This window comes from Trichosurus vulpecula, chromosome 4 (assembly GCF_011100635.1).
Source record: "Trichosurus vulpecula isolate mTriVul1 chromosome 4, mTriVul1.pri, whole genome shotgun sequence".
NCBI lineage: Eukaryota > Metazoa > Chordata > Mammalia > Diprotodontia > Phalangeridae > Trichosurus > Trichosurus vulpecula.
The window spans coordinates 64,161,088-64,175,487 of NC_050576.1; the positions used below are offsets into that span (position 1 = coordinate 64,161,088).

The following is a 14,400-nucleotide window of genomic DNA, read 5'->3' on the forward strand; positions in this document are numbered from 1 at the left end:
GCAATCCCCCCTGAACTCAACGCTGGGAACTCGACTGGAGGGAGCTTGGGGCAGGAGTTTGTCTGCGGATCCGCCAGTCCCAGGGCAGCCTCGGAGTTCCGATACTGAGCCCGATTCCGTAGTTCTGGGATACGGGAGTTCCGAGGGAGCATCCTTCCACCCCAAATCATGCCTAATGACTCGGTCAGCCTACCGCAGCAGAGCCAAACCCCGACCCAACCAAAGTCTGAGCTCCCTTGAGAACTTTTAGGGCTTCGAAAAGTGCCCCTTCGTAGAGAAGGGAAAACTGAGGGCTTCCATATAGTCTCCTATCCACCGTGGTCACAGCCCCTCAGGGGACATCCACACTCTTGCTTAACGTGCCGAGGAGTGGAAGGTTCAAGCAGTGTCCCGACCACATTCCGTGGAAACTTTGGGTTTCTTTCCCTGCCAGCCAGCCACACAAGGCACTTCTCCCCTCCCATACTGCCACAAATTTCTTCACCCTGAACTCTTGCTCTCGATCTATCAAAAACAAAAACAAAAACAAAACCATTCTAAGCACCACTCAAGCCCAAATTTCCAGTACAACGCTGTCTAATCAATCACACCCTGACACGCGTTTGTTTGCCTATTGGGCCTTCAGTTCTCTTAACAAATCTAACCCAGGCAGGTATGGTCATACTTATACTTCACACTGGGAGAGGACTGAGGGAATTTCTGCATCTTCTCTTTAGTTGGAGGAAATGGTAGGCTCCTAGGAAATTGTATGTTTTTGAACTTGACTAATAGTCCCTTTTAAGGAGGGGTAAGAGAGATTTTAATACTTTCTTCCATAACTAGGTAGATTTTTGCTCTGGAATTAGAAAATGTGAGTTTAAAGTGTGTGTGTGTGTGTGTGTGTGTGTGTGTGCGCGCGCGCGCGCGCGCGTGTGTAGAGAAACATCTCCCTCCCTCTTCTCCAAACGAAACTGCTGTAAATGGATGTGCCTTGAAACAAGAAATGTAACAAGATGAGAAATCGAGACGTTTGCCTATATTATTTATTGCTCTGGAAGGTACCTTTCTAAGACAGCCTGAACACATTTCCTTCCGTGCGCAGAGCAGCCTCCCCATTCCACCCCCCAGTAGCCTAGAGAAGGTGCTGGGGGCCCAGCCAACTCTGGATTCTCTCACTTTTCTGTGCCCTTGACCGGGTGCCGTGGGAGAGGGTGCTCTAGCAACTCAAGATGATCCCTCCCTTGCTCAGTAAAACTGTCTGGTAACTAAGAAGGCCAATTATTCACTGTCCCAATTGTCAAGTTATGAAATGGTACCTGGGGAGTGAGGTGTTGGGTGGAGGAAGTGCCTTGCTATTCCTCTTTAGAAAACTCTTGACGCTCTTGCGTAGGAAGGCGTCTCATCATAAATCATCTATCATTTATTATTTGTGCAAACATTTGGCATTCTTCGGGAGGATTCACGATTCCTGCCCATAATATAACATCACGCCCGGAGGAAGTCGCTGCATAGGACATTCACATAGCAGGAACGGACTGAATCCAAGGGTCTCTCCTCCCAAAGAACATGATAACCAGAAAGGAGAAGCAGGCCGAAAACTTTATGGCCCCTATCAGGCCAATTAATTTTCTGCAGCGCCTAAAAATCTGCCTAAGCACGGAATATTACAAGGTTATAGCACCGTGGCAGTCCTGGCCATTTGTTTATAAAAGCACTTTATATGCTCTGAGAGGAGAGCTGGATAATGAATGATGTCTTCGTGCTGTATAGATAGGAAGTGGAGAGGTGTTTGTCTGGGGGAGGAAAAGATGGGTTGAATGATGAAACAAGCATCCCTCCTAGGAGCCGGGAGATGGTCTGTCGGGCCTGGAGAAGGACTGCTTAGAAAGGGGCTGTTCAGAGGCTGGAGGTGGGAGGGAGAGGTAGCATTCCCAAGAAGAAAGGACCGTGGGATTCAAGATCTGACACCATCCTTTCAAAACAAAACAAAACAGCCTCTAGGCTCTCCTGTAAATTCGTTTCTTGGTGCGTGTTAGGTTATGCAGCTATCTGCACCGACACAGGATAAAGGGCAAGGTATATAAACACTCCAAATGCGAAGTGCACAAGCCACGTCCCAAGGGAAAGAGGTATCAGGGCTCGGATTCTCAAGGTGTCTGGCTCAGAAGGTAACAAGTGATCCCAGAACATGGCAAGATCCAGGAGGGCAGGGAGAGGGAGATCCCCTGCCCAGAAGGTGAGGTGACAAGTTCAGCATACTGAAAGCCTTCAAGGAGTCAAGCTGATAATGGAGAGAAAAGAGAAGGTTGGTGAAGGATGGTTGACAGTTCCCTTTCTCTAGTCAGAAGAGTGATTTTTAGCATTGCCAGAACCACTCAGTTCTAACTACGAAACGCGGAACATAATGAAGAGCGCTGGGGCAGGGAGCGAGAAGGGGGTTTTGGTTGGTGGTGGGGGTAGGCAATAACAAGGCAGACACATGGTTGGGAAATCTTAGGGGCAGGAGCACAAGCGTGCTTGAAAATTCACACAAATTAGATGCTAACAAGAGATATGGACGGGATATTTTGACAAGTAGGATTGTTGCTTTTAGAGTCCGTATGTTTTCTCAACCCCGCTTCCCTCCCAGAGTCTCCAAAGATCAAAACATGCCTATCAGCGTATCACTAGCTTTCGAGGTACCAAAAGCAGAAGGCTAAGGGCCCATCCAAGATCGCTCCTCCTTCAGATCAGAAGCTGCTAATGAAGATTCCCAAGGCGAATTGTTGTGATTTTCTTATGGAGCCGGGACTCCTGGTGCTGTGACTGGCTTCAGGACTCCGGGCGAGGTGATAAATTACCCTAAGTGAGGGGGGAAGAAAGACAAAGAATGAATACCCACAGGGCTCCCGCCCACTGGGATTCAGTGAAGCTAATTCTAAATTCTTCCCTTCGAGGAAGTTTATTACAATCAGGAAGAAAGATCCTAGTTCATTACAGTTAGGAAGAAAGATCATTGCCTGTTAAAGACGTCCAAAACTTTTTTTTAGAGGTACAGCTGTTTCGATAGGTTTCCCCATTATTTTCACCCCGAATTTCTTATTGGCGTGAAATTAGTAAAACATTCTTCCTTTATGCGGGTGGTCAATACGTGATCATTAGGTAATACGAACTCTCTCTCTCTCTCTCTCTCTCTCTCTCTCTCTCTCTCTCTCTCTCTCTGTCTCTCTCTCTCTCTCTGTCTCTCTCTCTCCTCCAGTCTCCAGGTCCCCAGGTTTCATTGCGCCATATTTAGATCTTTAAATGACTCTTTCTAAAGATCTAAGCCTTTCGGAGGCTTCGAATATCTTAATCTAAATTCTAAGGCTACTAAAAAGGAAAAAAAAAATCTTCCCCCCTCCCCCCCCCCCACCATTGTCCTTGGGGTAATTTGATTTTCCTTGTTTAGTCATATTTATTTCTTCTTCCCTGAGTTTTCTCTTTTCCTGACCCGGTCTCTGTTCTGACCGGCTCTTGCCTCCCCCTAAAGTATCCAAGATTATACTTGGTAGCGAATCCTGGGTACCCCATAAGGCTCCCAGTTAGAAACAGAAGGGGTGCGCTAATGGGGGAGTGCGTGTGTGTTTAGGGGGGAGAAGATTTTTTTTTGGAGGGAAAGTGGGACTCATAAAAATGTGAAGACCCACTTCTGGGAGGTGGTGTGCATCCTGCTGTCATTTCTTAATCTGAACTTCTGCAAACTCTAAAAGAAAAAAAAAAAGCGCCTGCCTGCCTTCCACGTTTCCGACCTCTAAATTAGTGAAACCAGATTGTCCTAATAAGACCTTTTGTTGGAAACACATGTAGCTATAAAAAGGTAGACGGAAAGTCAATTAGACACACGCGAGCGCCTGTACACACGAGCGCAAAATGATGCAAAGCGTAGACCGAAACGGAACGGGCGCAGCGGAGCGTTGGGAGTAATCCATTACTCACAAAGGGCTGGGGAGCTCGGGATGAAGTGAGGTGTGAAGGCTGGGAGTGCGAGCCAGGGCCCAAACCCGCCAGTCCAGCCGGGATAGCTAAGGCAGAAGCAGCCCCAGTGGAAGGAAATCTCTCCTCGTATTCGTCGCCGGGGAAGTTTGTCGCAAACCCCGCTGGGGGAGGATATAATTCTTTATTATTAGACCTCTATTTTGATTCTCATCAGATTGAACATTTCTTAGCTAGAGCCCATCTCACTCCCTACCGGACCTGGGAGCGGGAATTTTCCTCCTCGATTTATTGAGAGCATTGGCTTGAGAGAGAGGGTGTTAAAGAAGCAAAATCTGGGATCCTGCTACTAGGATTCAAATTGTGGGCAGGGGGAGACAAATTATCATCGAAACGTTGCTTATGAATTTTAAAAGAAAAGATGTACTTACAAAGAGGAAATCATGGAAGAAATAGCAAATTGCAAGATAAAATAATAATCGTCATCAATCATCCCCATCACCAGAATCATCGTCACCAACATTGTCTCAATTATCTTTTCTCTAAATTGAGTTACCAAGGATTCCAGTTACTGCCTCGGAAAGTGAAAGGCCCAGTGCAGTAGTGCCCACCACTGTCTCCAAAAGCGCCCAGTCCTTTTTCTCTGGATGCATAGTAGGAAGCTCTGTCATCCCTATTTTCTTTTTTGGGGGTGGGAGTGGGGGGAGGGGTTAGTTTGATTTGTCAATCACCCTAACTGACTTCAGGCAGACAGGTAGGCTTCCTGCAAGAATGAATCAATTCCTCCTTTACTAGCCAGTTAAGGAGATCTGGGAATGCCTGTTAGTGACTCCTGTCAGCCTGTCTCCTTCTTCCTCTGGGAAATTTGGAGAGATTCCCTCACACATTAGCATATACCTGAACTTTAAGACATCTTAGAGATCATCTAGGCTCACCTCCTCATTTTGCAGAGGGAAAAAAAAAAACAACCAAACAACAACAACCACACTTCACACAAGCCGGTCCCTCTCCCAAAGGCCCTGTGTAATCTGTGCTAATTGTGGCAGCCCTAGCATGGCACACATTCGTTCCAGAAAAGGGAGAACAAACATCATAATGGTCACCGATTCGTGATTAGTGCCAGGTGTATGCACCTGGTTGGAGTTTAAAGGCAGGTTGTCACTAGGAGCGCCTGCAGGCGTCTGGTCTTTCCAAGGGTGCTATTAATATTTTATCTTATGAGTAAATGAACAGCAAAGAGAAACAAACTTCTCAAAAAACACAAAACCACCCAGTTGCATCAGAACCAGCTCTCCAGAGAGGATCCAGAGGGTTTTCCAGAGCCAGTCTAGCCCGCACTAGAAAGTCTGAAAATAAATTTCACCAGGATGGTCTGTTTCTGCAAGGAAAGACCCCGGACTTCCTTTTCAGAGCGCGAAGAGCACGACGCGGGAATTGACAGAAGAAGGGAAGAGATAGAGTGGTTTTTGTTTGTTGCCCCAGCAGAGGATTAGCAATAAAGGGAATCTGTGAGATTAATTCGATTTTTAGAAGTGCGTTTCCTTTATAATTCCTCTCCCTCCCCTTGGAAAACCAGGAACACCGACAAGGCACGGGGTATAGCGCCTGGAAAATATTATACCTTTGACAGAGAGCTAAGAGAACTTTCCACCAAACTGGAAAGAAGGATACATACATTGACATTTGTGTAATGCGGTGGCTCTTGCGTCAGGGAATCCACATTCCCACGCAAACCAGAAACTAATGGAATGGTCATTTATTGAGTGATGGAGGAAATAATGATAGCGAATAGCTAATATTTATTTCGTGTTTTAGGACTTGCCAAACTAACTGGCTGGACCATTGCGAATTAGAGCTATTATAAATTGGGAGTAGATGGCTGTGTACCTTTGAGACAGAGTGTGTGTGTGTGTGGGGGGAGGGGTTGGTTCACACTCACCTCAGCTCTTCTGATGCCTTTGCAGGTATGTGTAGAGGGTCGGGTTTGGAGACCATATGAAAAAAATAAATTTTATGGATCAGCTCCCAACCCAAAAAATCGGCCGAAGTATGCTTTCCACCTTGCCGTCCCCCCCTCAAGTTCATAATTAGTTTATGTCTGACTCTCGGCATCCAAACATTTATAAAACTGCAGCGGTGTTGACAATTAGATTGAAAAAATCATTGCCATGGCCAAGTGTTTTACTTTTACTCTCCACTATTAGAATCTGAGACTCTTGCCAGCGAGAACTGTATTCAGCCTTTCTTTGCTTCCCCAGTGATTAGCACAGTGCCTGGCACATAGTGGGCACTAAATAAAAGCTTATTGACTGACTGATTCCTCTGACCACTCTATTGCTCCCACCATTCTAGTCCTCCAACACCTTTCCAACGATATAAACAGAGATAACTACTTTTTAAAAAGTGTGTATCCACATGTATGTGACATGTACATCCTTGTGAAATAAAATTGTCCTTATATTCTGCGTGATCACAAGCCTCCAGTAATGCTAACATCAACAAAACCAGAAGTGCGGTAGTGTAGTACATAACCCCCGTCTACATCAAGACAATAAAGACCATGGCCAGCTGCTGGAATCAGTTTTTAACTGACAGCGGTTGTTTTTTTTTTTTTTTAAGTCGCTAGATCAACAGGTGGGAGACTTCCGAAGGAGGATAGGTTTACAAATTTATTCTCGTTGTAGGATGTATTTTCCATAATATCCATCCTAGGACAAGGGTTTTGCCTTAAAATAAAACAAAATACCATTCTGCCTGTTAAGTTCTACGCTGTACTATATTAGATTAGGGAAAAGAAAAATAGATTTTTACCATTCTGATCCTTCCCCAGGAAGATTCTTGATGATACTGTTACCTGGGAAGGCTGTTGATGCTCACTTTGGGGTTCGGGGTAGTGTGTGTGTGTGTGTGTGTGTGTGTGCGCGCGCGCGCGCGCGCGTGTGTGTGTGTGTGTAATAGCTATTCATGGTCTCAGACTTTGGGTTTGAACCATGAGTCTTGAATCAAGATGCTTAATTTTGGTCTCAGTTTTCTCATCTGTAAAAAATAAGAATTAGACTAGATGTCTTCTTGGCTCCCTTCCAGCTCTAACTCAGTCTAACAGAGACATATATGAAAAGATTAAAAACAAACCTTAACCAACCATTAATCTACAAATTACCTTCCCCCAAGTAGCAAGAATAAATGGAATTACCTGGGATTAGCTTTTCCTCTTTTCTTAGAACTGAGTAATATGTAGGTATGTACTTGAACTGGGTGTTATTTTAAAGCTTCTATCTTCAAATATCTGGTTACAACCCAGATGTATGAGTTAGATGTATATGGAATATGAGCTATATAATGGACATGCAGTAGCTTTGCATGGTGTACTGAATACATTTAATAAATGTTAATGGAATGGCATGTAATATCACCAGTCTCTCAACAAGAAAGATTTTGGGGTTTATTTTATGTGTTGTCTCTCACTCCCATTTGCCCTACAAATAAAGAATCAATGTTTTTTAAAAAAGATAACAACTTTTAAAGCAAGTTCCTTAGATTCAAGTTTGGATAAAAGATAGGACCTTGCCCTCTCAACCCCCACTACTCCCATTTCAGCTCTCTATTATTTTGTAGGGTTACTTGTGAGAAGTTCATGATTTCATTTATTTTTAACAAGCAAACAGACACTGAAGGTGAATTTCCTCCTAAGAGTGGCTATGCAGAAACACTCTTACACCAGGGCTTAGGCTGGCCAGAACTATTCAGATTTGATTTTGTGTTCCCTTTGATATTGATACTGAGGAAAGGCTTTAAAAACTATGACTACACCTTCAGGAAATTTACACTATTCCTTTATGTGCCCTAATCCCTTCCAGACCATGAAAGACCTATGACCAAAAAATCCTTCTGAACACTTGCTGGAATTGGGGCTGGTTTAACCAGAGCACATCCTCAGTCCAGGAGCTCCGATCTTTCTTTCACAATCCAAAAGGGGGTAACCCATTTCCCTCCAGTCTCAGATTAGGATCCAGTGTCCATAGGATCTCATGGAGAAGGAGAGCGGAAGCGTTGCTCACCACGTGAAGGGTGTGGTTGGCCACGGAGCCTCAGTAATAAAAGCTTAAAAATAGGAAGAGTAGGGAAACATTTCAGAGAAAATATATATGCCACACATATAGGAGAGAGATAAGGGGGGAGAGAGAGAGAGAGAGAGAGAGAGAGAGAGAGAGAGAGAGAGAGAGGAAGGGAGAGAGAGAGAGAGACTTAAAGTAGCCTAAGTGAATACTGGTTTACAATCTGTTTGGGACCAAGGAAAACCATGATGTTTAAAGAGTGAGGAAAGGAATGGAGGTCAGAGGAGGAGAAGGAGGAGGAGGAAAGAACATATTCTAGGTGGAAGTTAGGGCTAGTGATTGTGACCTTTCTGTGTCTGTGTCCTAGCTGTAAGAACTCTGCCACTGTAGAAATATCAAAGTCCTCTGTCCCTTGGTCCTTGTGTTTAAGGAAAGATGTGACTGCTTTGGGGAAATACTCTTCAGTTTTTGCCAGGTATCCCATTTGAAACAAACAATATGAGGCAAGTACTTTGTGTAAAAAATACTTCTGGGTGCCAGTGTCAGTAAAACCCTCTCAAACCATCAAATTTAGAAAAGAAGCCATTCTTTAAAACAAAAGATAGAAGTGGGGAATAATTCTAGGCAATAAAAAATCAAACAGATTTCTTCTGCTAATCTGAGGGGTGGTGGTAGTGGTAGAATATACAACATGCCTGATCTATGATATACAAGCTGCCTGCTTTAATCCTCTTCATATCCCCTCTTCATTTCCTTCTCTGAGTCTTTCCCCTTGCTCCCTCTTCTCGTCACTTGGAAATCCTTGACTTCCCTCTATCTCTTCAGGCCCTGCCCATGTTTCCATGCCAAGCTCAAGGTATACCTCTCCTTGAATACATTTTCTGGACTAAACTCCATCCTACCCTGATTACTACTACTACTACTCCTACCACTCCTACTATTACCACTACTACCACTACTATACTTGTTATAGTAATTACCCTACAGTTTAGCATTTAATTATTTTCTAATAGTTTAATGTGTATTAATTTTGCTTTCAAAGCTTCTTGAGGTAGCCACTATGTTTTATATTTCTTTTTGAACTCACTTCCCTTTACCCTTCCCCTCTTAATGCTTTGAGCCAGTGTTGAGCATATACATACTTGACTAATCAATAAAAGATACAATAATGAATTGTTGCTAGGTGTGATGTTCTATTTTTCCTTATCTATAACCGCAAGTATGAACTATTCAATCCTTTTTTCAAAGACAGTGGTTCTCAGATGTTTTGGTGTGTAGGTCACGTAGGAAATACAAAAGCCAACCACGCCAAACCAAACCACCCTACCTTGTCTTCACTTGAAAACAAAAACACTTTACAAAAATGATCTGGAGATCTGAGTGAGCTGCAGTATCCCTATCACTCCTCATTGCTCCGAGCTTTAATTGATGAATTTTCAGAAGCTAATCAAAATGGACCAGTTGTTTCTGTTCCCTCAGTTCCTTTCTTTTTTCCTCTTGTGCTCACTGGGATTACACAGACAAGGACAGCTGTTGTCCTTGAAGTTTGGACCAGCCTGTAGATCATCTGAAAGACTACACTTGGATACCTTATTGCTTGAAGGAGTCATTTATGCATGATCTTGTAGAAGAGAGAGGAAGGAAATGTAGCTGTGAAGATTGAAAACTTTCTGTTTTTAGAAGACAAATAACTTCCATTTATATATTGCATTTTGCTTAAGAAGACATTTTACATACATATATTCTCTTACTATAACCCAGTGAGGTTGGTAGGGCAAGTTGGAGAACTTCTGGTGAGTGGACTCCTTACACAATGCAAAATGCAAATCATCTAGGACTCAGATATTCCCCAACAGGTGATATTATTACCCCCACTTTACAGTTAAGGAAACTGAGACAGACAGGAGTTAAGTGATTTGACCATGAGTAGTATCTGAGGCTGGATTTGAACTCAGGTCTTCCTGACCTTCAGGAAGGTCTTTTGACTCCTTTTTGAATTCTCTTTCTCCCACAATTCCCACAACTATACTACATTTCTAGAGAACTCTGCACCTGGATTCCCTGATTTTCCCTTATAATAAAGTTATTTGAGATGAACCTCACTTTTTTTTGTGAAAACTTTTTGAGAATCTCTATGCTGTCCCCAATGTGAGAACCTCCTCCATTGACCTAGCTGGTGACTCCTCCGTCTTTAGTAAGTGTAAGGTGGCTTCAGGAGTTGTGGTAACCAGAGAACTAATTATATTATAGCCTCCAGCAATGAGCCTTGCTCAACTCAGCTACTCTAGTCCTCAGAGGGCAGATAAAGAGTCTCTTGCTGGACTCTTGCCCAATGCCCTTCCATATGGTAGGATATACCTGTCTAAAACTTGCTTGGTCTAGCTTCAGGAACATAGGGTCACTTACACATACATAACAGTGAGGTGTGAAAAGAGAACTTCCATGGAAAATTGTAGATACAAAGAAATAAAAGATGAAAATACTCATGCAGTGTGTCATGGTGTTTAAAGCATTTTAACCATCTCAGTTTAAGGAATTTTTTTTTCTTTCTTAAAGAAAACCAGAAATTTTCATCTTTTAAATCAATATATTTAGTAGCTTCTCTCAGGGAGTTGATCTATCAAAAAATTGATTAGTTTGGTTTAAGTAAGTGAATCAGGAAAGGAATTTTAATAAGAATAAAAAGGTAAGAAAGGTGAAAAAGCACCAAGTAGTTGCAATTTTGATTGTTCCATCTTTTCCTCTTTCCCAGTTCAGAAAAAAAAATTAAAAATTAAAATATTTTTAGCTTTAAAAAACTCACTAGAGGAAAAAAGGCTGCAAAGTTCTCCATATTGCTTGTTTCTGAGGAAGGGAAAATAGAACCACCCAGCGAGATCTTTGTCTATAACCAGATGTGTTGTGCAGTAATTCTAATGCTCAAGATGGGTGGAAGACCATGGTCTCAACCCTCAACACGTTTAAGAAATAAATTGTAATTTAGTTCATTAATCAAGAAACTGAAATCTGCAGTTTTGCTAGGCATATTTCAGGGACTGAATCCCTTCTGACAAGAGAATCCAAAAGCCATATAACTGCCCACTTTTGTTATTTCTGTTCTATTCCTGTTCTTTCCTTCTTCAGCATGGAAGTTTCTCTCTCTTTCTCTCTCTCTCTCTCTCTCTCTCTCTCTCTCTCATAGTCCTAAAGACGAGTCAGAGAATGTGAGTTCAAACTCTAGTTCTGGTGCTTAGTGCCTATGAACCTCTCTGGGCCTCATTTTTTTGGGGGGGCAGGACAATTGGGGTTAAGTGACTTGCCCAAGGTCACACAGCTAGTACTTGTGTTGAGTGTCTGAGGTCAAAATTGAACTCCTGACTCCAGGGCCGGTGCCCCCTCTGGGCCTTGTTTTTTAACCTGTAAAATGAGAAGATTGGGTTAGAAGAGCTGTAATATCCCCTTTCATTCCATGTTTTCTCCTTTCTTCCTCAAATTCTCCTCCTCTTAGGGTGCTATCAGTTTTTATTGAGTTTCTGGAACTTTTTGCTTCGAGGAAATTCAGAGTTAGCAGAGTGAATCTCCAGCAAACTTAGGCTATGTCTGAAAGAGGTTATGCACCAAAGCTAATGATTCCTTGGTTAATTAATGCAAATTAATGGCTTGATAGTTTTTTTCAGGCCAATGGTCTTCTCCCCCAATCATCTAATTGAATCGATAGATTATTTTGTCACCATGCAAAGCCTAAGAAGAACCTATCATGGGAAGTCTTAAATTTTAATTTAACTTTTAGTTTTAATTTAATTTAACTTTAATATAGTTACAAACATAAAAATCATCACCAAAAACCAATATTGAAATAAAATACAATTTTACACAAACCTTTAGCATTTAATAAAGTAGAACCAAACAAACGAATAAACAAGAAAAAATCAATGTATTTATTTCTAAATCTCTGAAATAGGATCAAAGGAGTGTGGATTTAGAAATAGAAGAAACCTCAGAGATCACTGAGTCTAATTCTCTCCTTTTACAAATGAGGAAATTAAGGTATAGAGAGGTAACTTGGCAGAGGGTCACATAGCTATTAAGTATCTGTCTCAGGTGGGATTCGAACTCAAGTCTTCCTGACTGCAAGATAAATATTCTAATTCTATCCTAGGTGCTACTGCAATACTACCATTAAAATATGTGCATGTATACCCTAGATGTACAATTTATATATGTATATATATAGGGGTGTGTGTGTGTGTGTGTGTGTGTGTGTGTGTGTGTGTGTATGTGTGTGTGATAAAGAGCTTGCTTTGAAGCCAGGAAGATGGGGGTCAAGTCCTTCTTTTGTCATGTGCTGGTTGGATGGCCCTGCATAGTGCCCTAGGAAACTCTAGGTCTGTAAATTGTTGAGAAAGTGTTGATAATATTGGGAAAGGAAATTCTTCTACAGTTATTTCCTCTACTGACGAAATTATACTCTGAATGATTAAAAGAAAGGTATACAAGAACGTGCATGTTGTATGTGTGTGCAGTTTTACTCGATGTGTTGTTATACAGATCTGTTTGTAGCACTTCATATGTTTTTGATTATTTACTTATATTTTTCATATTTACCATTTTATAGTTTCATTTCATTTCATTACACTAACATGCTATAATTTACTTATATTCATTTATTGAATTTAATTTATTCTTCAATTCGTGTTCATACACATTATTTCCAGGATTTTCTTTTTCTTTCCCCCTTCTCCTTTTCCTCCATCTCCTCCTCCTCCTCCTTCTTATCCTTATTCTTCTTTTGTTATTACATTTCAAGCAGTTAGGAATTTATTTTTATTATCCTGACAGGTCCTTTTTTCACGCTATGTGATATATTTTTAGGCTAATGTCCTAGCAAAAGTTCTGATCAGTTTTGTGACTAGAGTGCCTCCTTTAAAAGCTTAATAATCTAACAGAAAATATTTGGAAGTAAGCACGAGGAGGTTCTTTTGCCCCTTTGCACCGTGAGATTTTCTTACAATTCAATTCAAATAAGTACTTACTAAATAGGTACTACAATGTACCTGCTCACTACTGTGAGTATCTACTAAATGTGTGTGTACCTACTACGTGCAAGGCACTGTGCTAGGTACTGAGGACACAAAGGTTAAAAAAGAACCACTCCTTTCATTAAGGTGCTTACATTCCATTGGGATGGTATATGAGATATACACAGATTAGTATAATACAAAATAGTGTGCCATGGGGGCAAAGGAGAGCATCAAGGTGGTATAGAAAAAATGGAGAAGGGTGAGAATTTCCCTTTCGCTTGAGGATAATCAGGGACGGCTTTACGGAAAGTCACAAAACATGTTTGTCTGTTAGATTCTTTCACTATTAAAACAGCAGCAGTGTCTTGCATTTATGTATGTTATGTAATGTTTTAAGGAGAGAAAAGAGGTTATATATGATAAAGTTAGAGAAATAAAATAATTCTATAAATGTAGCACAGATTTATTATATATACATCATGCCTCAGAAAGAGTCTTAGACTTTTGGAGAACACACATATATAATATGCATATATAATTTATTATATATAATATATATAAATACATACATATGCATGCACATCGTATATATGTACATATATATTCACAAACGTTTGTGGGATGCTCTATCTATATTTGCGGAGGGGTAGGTAGGTAGGTTCTGGACCTATGATTCCATTCATGTGTGAAGACTTTACCCACTAATGTCGACTGGCAATTCCACTGTAACTTATAATCTTAGAGCGTTGCCTGGAAAACTGAAAGGTTAAATCAGGGGTCTCATAGCTCATACGTGCCAGAGCCAGGCAGGTCTTCCCAAATCTGGGGCTATCCTAATATAGATGGCATCTAAGGTCTAAATCTGTGATCTTGGTTATAATCTATTACCCCTTATTTTCATTATTAATTATTATCATCACCTTGTTCAATGGAGATCGGATAGAAAGAGGTCTTAGTTTTTTTCCAGCAGATATAAAGTCAAGGATCCCTTTCTTTGGTCCAAAATAGCACTATGCTGCTTTTACATTTTAAACTGAACTGGCACATTTTCATGTTTTCATTAGACTGTGAACTCCCCTAGCAGACTCTAAGACTCTTCGAGAGTAGACGTCTTTTCTTGCCTTTCTTTATATTTCCAGTGGTTAGCACAGAGACTGGCACATAGTAGGTTCTTAATAAAAACTCCTTGAGAATAGACCTTTTTTTGGTCTTTCTTTATATTCCCAATGCTTAGCACTATGCCTGACACATAGTAGGTGCTTCATAAATATTTATTGCCTGATCAACCGATTGATTTTTCCTTGTGCTACTTTTGAGCATACGTACTCTGGTAGAGGTGGAAGTAATCTTATGCTGAAGAAAACAAAAGATCCTTACTCCACATGATCTCCAGATTGCTTCTTTATTGTCTGCTT

General features: G+C 41.4%; 1 protein-coding gene across 1 annotated transcript in view; it reads left to right on the top strand.

Moving 5' to 3' along the window:
* Positions 1 to 14,400, top strand: part of PRRX1 (paired related homeobox 1) — a 97,386-nt gene that overhangs the window by 919 nt on the left and 82,067 nt on the right. The window lies entirely within an intron of this gene.